Source organism: Castanea sativa, chromosome 2 (genome assembly GCF_040712315.1).
Source record: "Castanea sativa cultivar Marrone di Chiusa Pesio chromosome 2, ASM4071231v1".
NCBI lineage: Eukaryota > Viridiplantae > Streptophyta > Magnoliopsida > Fagales > Fagaceae > Castanea > Castanea sativa.
Genome location: NC_134014.1, coordinates 19,033,492 through 19,041,807, shown reverse-complemented (window position 1 = coordinate 19,041,807; position 8,316 = coordinate 19,033,492). Strand labels below are relative to the sequence as shown.

At 36.0% G+C, this 8,316-nt stretch overlaps 1 long non-coding RNA gene across 1 annotated transcript; it reads right to left on the bottom strand.

Annotated features, from left to right (window-relative positions):
- Window positions 1–3,600: 3,600 nt before the first annotated feature.
- On the bottom strand, window positions 3,601–8,006 carry LOC142624226 (uncharacterized). The gene is made up of 3 exons (XR_012842299.1): window positions 7,693–8,006; window positions 6,258–6,357; window positions 3,601–3,824 (listed from the first exon to the last, which is right to left on the bottom strand). It is a non-coding gene; the product is annotated as an uncharacterized LOC142624226 (long non-coding RNA).
- Between the last annotated feature and the right edge of the window lie 310 nt (window positions 8,007–8,316).

The window sequence follows — 8,316 nt, the reverse complement described above, 5'->3', positions numbered from 1 at the left end:
TCATTTAGCCATGGTAGGTTCAGGGCCAAATCGTGAAGAATGTGGGATCCCAACGTCAAGATCAATTTCTTAATCTTGAACGAAGGAGAGATTGTGAGGTTAATGTACACACCACCCATACAAGTAAGAGTCAGTCTAGAAGTGGGAGTCATGTGTCCCATGGAGAAAACACTTGAAATATGCAATTAGAAATAGACCACTTACAGAGGAAATTACGGTGTAAGCAACAAAAAGGGACTCCTTCAAGCTCAGAGCCTTCTTCTGATGATGATAATGATGATAGCTACAGGCCCAGATCAAGGACTCCCTCCAGTGAGTCTTTTTCACGTGATGAGGACCGCCATTATGGGCGGAGTAGCAAAAGTCCATCTCATAGTGGCCTAGGTAGTGATGCTATGAGCAGGGCCTTGCGTTAGATTTCTAAATCACCGTTTACACAAAGGATTGAAGGAGGAAAGCTTCCTCGGCGGTTTATTCAATCAACGTTTACCATGTATAATGGAAGGACAGATCTTGTGGAGCATGTTAGCCATTTCAATCAAAGAATGGTTGTTCACTCAAAGAATGAAACCTTGATGTGCAAGGTGTTCCCATCCAGCCTGGGACCAGTGACGATGAGATGGTTTGATGGTTTGAAGGAAGGTTCAATAAACTCCTTTCAGGAGCTTACTAGAGCTTTTGGAGCTCGTTTTGTTACTTGTAGTAAGGTTCCTCGTCCCTTGGATTCCCTTTTGTCTATGACCATGTGAGAGGGAGAGACCCTGAAGACGTATTTAGACAGTTATTGGAAGATATTTAATGAAATAGACGGAAATTTTGATGATGTGGCAATGAGGACTTTTAAGGTCAGCTTGCCTGCCAAGCATAATTTAAGGAAGTCCTTGACAAGGAAGCCTGCTAGGAGCGTACGTCAGCTCATGGATCGAATTGTTGAGTATAAACGGGTCGAGTAGGATCAAAAACAAGGAAAGGGGAAAGCTAAAGTGGTTTCCCAAGACCGAAGGGATTACAGATCGAAGATGTACAACAACAATTGACCTAGGAGAGATTTTACTAGGCATATTGGACCTATTACCACCCAAATAGTTAGCACTGTGTTTTGAGAGCCTATGCACCAAATCTTGGAGAAAATAAAGAATGAGCCATACTTTAAGTGGCCAAATAAGATGGGTGGGGACCCCACGAAGCACAACCATAACCTTCATTGTCAATACCACCAGGACCAATGACACACTACAGAATAATGTAGGACTTTACGGGATCATCTGGAGCAGTTGGCCAAAATTGGGAAGTTAAAGTAATTCTTGTATCAGCCTGGTGGACAGGGGAGCCAGGCAGGGTCGGGACATTAGAGGGATGCTTCTTCAAGACCGCCTTTGGGGATGATCAATGTTATTCTTGCTACCCTAGGTAGGACTAGTTCCTATCCATCTAAGGTGATGTCCATAGCTTGGCCATTTGCTGAAGACCTGACCTTTAATCCTAAGAGGGGTAGAGTGGAAGTCCAACCAGATTTAAGCTTTTCTAATGAGGATAAGGTTGGAACCCTACAACCACATGATGATGCCCTGGTGCTTACCCTCAGGATTGGAGGGTATGATGTGAAGAGGGTTTTGGTAGATTAATAGAGTGGTGTAGAGATTATGTACCTTGATCTATATGAGGGGCTCAAGCTGAGGCCTGAGGACCTAGCCTGCTATGATTCTCCTTTAGTGGGGTTTGATGGGAAGATAGTCATCCTAAAGGGCTAAATCAGATTACCTATTCAGGCAGGGTCAGAAGTTGAGGAAGTGGACTTCATTGTGGTAGATGCATATTCCCTTTACACTGCTATTATGGCAAGAACATTCAGATGCTGTTAAGAAGGATGTGATCAAACTTAAGTGGGATGGAGAAATAAAAGAAGTGTTTTATCCTGAGTGGTTGGCCAATACCTTGGTGGTAAAGAAGAAGAATGGGAAATAGAAGGTATGTGTAGACTTCACAGATCTAAACAAAGCTTGCCCAAAAGGCCCATTCCCGATACGTCGGATAAACCAATTGGTGGATGCAATAGTTGGTCATCCTCAAATGAGCTTTTTAGATGCCTTTCAGGGGTACCATCAAATACCATTGGCTCTGGACGATCAGGAAAAGACTATTTTTGTTACGCCCACTAGGAATTACCACTACAAAATGATGCCCTTTAGACTAAAGAATGCAAGATCTATTTATCAGATGATGATGACTATGTTTACATAGATGATATGGTGGTGAAGAGCAAGGTAGAGTCAGAGCACGTAAATGACCTCGGAAGTATTTTTGAAGTACTGAGAAAACACAAACTATGCCTTAATGCTTCTAAGTGTTCTTTTGGATTCAATTCAGGAAAATATCTGGGTTATATGGTCACTCATCGTGGAATTGAGGTTAATCCTGATCAGATTAAGGCAATCAACAATCTATAATCTCCTCGGAATCCCAAGAAAGTCCAGAAGTTGACAGGAATGAATGTAGCCTTGAACCGATTTATTTCTCGATTCGCTGACAAATGCAAGCCTTTCTTCCAATTGTTGCATAAGTGGAAGGGATTTGAGTGGACTGAAAAGTGTGCTTTGGCCTTTCAGCAGTTGAAGGGTTATCTTTCTCGACCACCCATTATGTCCAAGCCTGAAGAAGAAAAGGTTCTTTTCGCCTATATTGTTGTAGCCTCTCATATAGTTAGCTTAGTGCTAATAAGGGTGGACAATGAAGTACAATGGCCAGCCTATTACATGAGCAAGTCATTGCATGAGGTAGAGGTTTGTTACCTGCCAATGGAAAAGGCTATCTTGGTGGTGGTAAATGCCACGTGGAAACTCCCTCACTATTTCCAAGTTCACACAGTTGTGGTTTTAACCCAACTTCCTCTTTAATCGTTACTTCCGAAGGCTGATTACACAAGGAGAATTGCCTAGTGGGGAACAATTTTAGGAGCTTTTGACATCAAATATATGCCTCAGACTTCTATTAAAGGCCAGGTTCTTGCAAATTTGGTGGCAGAATTCACTACAACAAAATGTATTTTCAGTGACGAAAAAATTCGTCACTAAAAGTCCTGTTTTTCCTCGCTAAGGACCTTTAGCGACGAAATCTACTAATTAGCGACGAAACTCATTTCGTCGCTGAAACCCCGTCGCTAAAAGTCTTGGCGACGAAAAATTTCGTCACTAAAAGTCCGATTTGTTTTAAAAAAAGAAGACTTTTAGCGACGAAACATTTTCGTTGCTAAATGTTTTCCTCGCTAAAAACACTATTCAGTGACGAAAATATTTCGTCACTAAAACACTTTAGTTTATTAAATCATATTTAGTGACGAATAATTTCGTCACTAAAACTATTTTCGGATATATATAGTGACGAAAAAGTTTATCACTAAAACTATTTTTAAGAAAATTTAGGCACATATAGCGACGAAAATTTTCGTCGCTAAAACCATTTCTTACAAAATTTTGCTACATTTAGCAACGAAATATTTCGTTACTAAAACAATTTTTTTTTAACGGCTTTGATATTAACCTGTCATTACATTATTAAAATCTCACATTTGAATAACACATTTATTTCAACAACACATTTATAAAAAAAAAAGATCCATACATTCAACAAGTAAAAAATAAAACAAGTATCCAATTCAAACTCCTTCCATACAAAAATTGTTTGTAACATATACAATAACTCAAGATGTTTTATAACAACACAAAAAGTGTAGCATAATATAATTAAAACTAACGGAAGATTAAATAACTCAAGATGTCTTCAAGTAATGCCAAAAGTAAATCCCCTATAAGCCACCAATAAGAAATCTGCACAAATATAAAACAATACTACATTAAAATCATAAAGTAAAAACATTAACTATGTTATAAGAAACATGTCTAACAATGCAATAAAAGTAATCACACCAATGAATTAAAATCACAACTCCTAATGTATAAGTTGTAGAAAGCAAATATAGATTTTCAAGTAATATAATACAATTAGTTTAAGATAATGCTTCAAAAAAAGTATATGAATTTAAACCACCTTATAACACCATGCAAGTCACCCGCTTGCTCCAACACATCAACCCATCACAAAACCAATTACAAACATCACAACTATAATGCTTACAAGTATTGAAATCAAATAAAATATTATTTATCACATCTAATCAACAATTCTCATTCACATTTGCAAGAAATGAAAAACACTCTCAATATGAATTTAAACCACCTTATAACACCATGTAAACCACCCGCTTACTCCAACACAACAACCCACCACAAAACCAATCACCAACATACAATATATAATGCTTACAAGTATTGAAAACACTTAAAATATTTTCATCACATGTAAATCAACAATACCCAATCACAATTTAAAAGAATGAAAAATACTCCCAATATTAGTTTAAACCACCTTATAACACCATGCAAGCCACCCGCTTGCTCCAACACAACAACCCACCACAAAATTTATTTCTAACATTACAAGTATAAAGTTTTACAAGTATTTAAATCAAATAAAATATTATTCATCACATCTAATCAACAATACTCATTCACATTTGCAAGAATTGAAAATCACTCCCAATATGTATTTAAACCACCTTATAACACCATGCAAGCCACCCGCTTGCTCCAACACAACATACCACCACAAATCCAATTTTCAATATCACAAGTATAGAGTTTTACAAGTTTTTAACTAAAATTTACTTACTTTGCTCAAGCTAAGCTTACAACTTTCAGAAAAAATTTAAAATTATTGCAAACAATGTGTATTTAGCCTGCAAAAGAAAAATTAAAAATTATTATTATTATTATTTGATAAGACATACATACTATGTTGATTAGTCTGCTTCTTTTTTTAGTCATCTTCTAGCTTTGGAGTTTATGTCAGACGTTTTTCATCTTCTAGTAGGCACACATGATTACATGACCTTTTGGTCAATCTCTTGTAGCTCCTACCAATTTGATTATTTCCAGGTGTCAATTTGTGTTTCCCTAGTAGCTGAAACCAATTGTTGCTCAAGTGGGTTTCAGAACTGTAAGGACCACTTTCTTTTGTCTTGAACATGGGAAAGCACTTACAGAGTTATATAATAATAATAATAATAATTTTTATTATTATACAAAGTAATAATAATAATAATAATAATAATAATAATATTCTGTTGGCAATCATCAATATGCGTGAACCCATCCCTTCTCAAGGTAGAATGACTACAATTTATATGTATTATTTATTTTAGATTAGGAGCTTTAAATATGCCAGCCCTGTCCACTGTCCACCTATAAGCTATTCTAAAACCCGCATTTTCTCTTAACTCATAGCATAGCTACTCTTCTGTTTTCACCTGCATCAGCACTACATGACTCTAATAACATGCCTCCAATCCAAAAATGGAAATTTCCAGAGTCATGAAGAACTCTAAAATCATAATTTCCATTTACTTTCAGATATTGGATAAGAGTTTATATATTTGCACACAATAATCATTAATTCTAATTTGCATTTAGATGTTTATTTCTCTCATGGTTCACTTAAGACTTTAGCAAGTTATCACCACCATTCTAGCCTCGTATATAATCTGAGTAACATTGTGTACTCAGCATTTAGGTTAGTTTTATGTTTAGTCCCTTCCCCAACCTTCCCTCACCACCTGAGATACCTTTCCATAGTAAGGTATCCACATCATGAGGCAGAAAATTGAAATTTATGGATAACACTGATTGGTGTGGCAGCTAACCAGTGCATATGCATGACAAAGTGTCAAATATTATTCTGTATTTCAAGCTTTAAAAATTATATAAAAAAAAGGGTGTGCACGTATATGGAGGAGTCTTTATTTCTATGCATAATCAATTAAATTAAAGATGAAAGGCTAGTCTTTATTTCTATGTTATGTTTAATTTATTATTGTCTTTAATATTTTAAAAGCTAATGTTACAAGTGTGTGACTTTTAATGAAGTTGGACGGTTAGGATTTAATTTTTATATGTAAGATGAAAGGTTGGGATACTAGGGTTACCACAAGCTATTATAAGCAGCCACTTTTGAGTCGTCGTAGGCAGTCTTATCCACTTTATAAAAATTTCATAGTTTATCCTCAAAGACAAACACACACACACACACCCCAAGCCATTTTATTTGAGAAGTCAACATATAGAGCCACCCCACCAGATTAATACTAGAATTCACATAACTAAAATAAACAAAGGATTAACAAAATGTACACGATAGTAGTGCACCTGTTATAGTAGTGAACAACATTATTTTCACAAAGTGCAATGGCGCAATTATACAACTCAATTGCATCAGAGTATAGCTTTGACTACATCGCCCTGTTACCTACACACACAGGCAATTTTACATAATAAAATCAGCTAGTGCATAGCTTAACCAGAGAATATAGATATCATTAAAAACATATTGCATGAAGAGTAATAGGATTGGTAGACAAGGAAAAATAATACAAAGAATTTGAAACTTAAAAATTACAAGGTTTATGTGCAATATTTATACCAAATAATATATTAGAAAACCACAATGCAAATGTCACTAACTATTTTTGGATACAATAACAAACACCACACACAAATGAAAAACCCCTTTAAATCTAAATTGTACGGGAAGCTCTTTTCCTAGGAAGAAATCCAAGGGAACCATGTCTTGGGTGTTCAAATTTGAGATGAGACATGGTTTCTTTCTGGTAACACTATCTGCAAAACTCACTAACTCAATCATAAATTATCACAGCAAAATTAAATGTGTAAACAACAGCTCAGAATCATGTGAATATACGTGTATTTTAATTAATGTAGTTAGAATAAAAACACACTTTAATAAAACAACAAAAGAAAGAAAATGTGGCAATCTATCATAGTTTCTTCTATATCACGTTAGAACTAACAAAAAGGCTTGCTTCTAAGCTCTATCACATCTCCCCATACTCTATAAAATACAAGAATGGATGGAAAATCTAATAATTGATAAAATTTTGAAAGCTGAATAAACAATTAATAAAAAACTTATTCTGTAAACAATACAAAATACATACACAATTCGTAGCATCAGAATTTACAATTTTTCAAAATGACAAAAAAAAATCATGAAATGCAATGAAAACAAATTCATTTGCATTTGTTCAAAGAGAAATTCCAAAGTTCAAAATTTCGAACCAAAAAAGATTTAGAAATTAGTACTCAAATCATTTATAGTTTTCTTTCTAATATGGAAAAAAACATGAGCCTTAGACCTGCAAACACATGATACTACCACAATCTCCACCAAATGAGAAGGAATGAGCCCAGACCAAAGGCCTATGGCAATAATTATGCCAATTCTTGGGCTCATTGGTATTTCTTTACAAAAACCCATTTGAGGGTTTTGGCAAAAAAGAGCACTTCGTTGTCATTCCAATCATCAAAGGGAGATGGGCACAAAATAGCATACTCAAAAATACCTTTACATAAAACACATCTTTCACAGAAAATTAAATATCTTTTGTTCTATGAATACGAAATCGGAAAACACCAAACACGATCGAACAAATGGAATATATGAGTGCATGGATCTAATCTAAGTGAAAAAAAAAAGAAAAAAAAACATATATATATATATATATATATATATATATATATATATATATATATATATAAATAGATACAAAGAGAGTTTAGTTACCTTGATGAGAGGGAGATTGTGAGACTCGTCGGCGGCATCGCTGTCGTCGAGGTCGGTGGTGCTAACGTTGAAGCAGGAACAGCGAAGGGTCGCCGGTGTGAAGGAAGGCGAAGGGTCGCCAGTGTGAAGGAAGGCGAAGGGTATCAGTGTGGGTATCGGTGTGAGGTTAACGGTGAGTCCTAACGGCAGTGTGACGAGGTGGAGAACAACGGCGGAGCAAGGATCGGCAGCGTGGCAAGGATTGGCGGCGGTGGAGTGCGACGGCGTGGACTACAACGGCGCCTAGAGAGAGAGAACTTACAGCAAAGTTAAAGAGAAGCTGAAAAATGACTAAAATGAGGGTTTGGTTTCTTTTATAGTAACACTTTTAGTGACGAAATTATTTTCGTCGCTATAAACCACTTTCAGCGACTAATCAGAATTTCGTCGCTATAGACCACTTTCAGCGACGAATTAGAGTTCTGTTGCTAAAATGCCTTAAGGATAATCGGAACTATTTTTTAGCGATGACTTTGTTTCGTCGCTGTTGGGTTCTTTTAGCGACGAAAATTGTTTCGTCGCTGATAATCTCCCAACAAAACCTACAGCGACGAAATTATTTCGTCGCAAATAACTTAGAGTTTC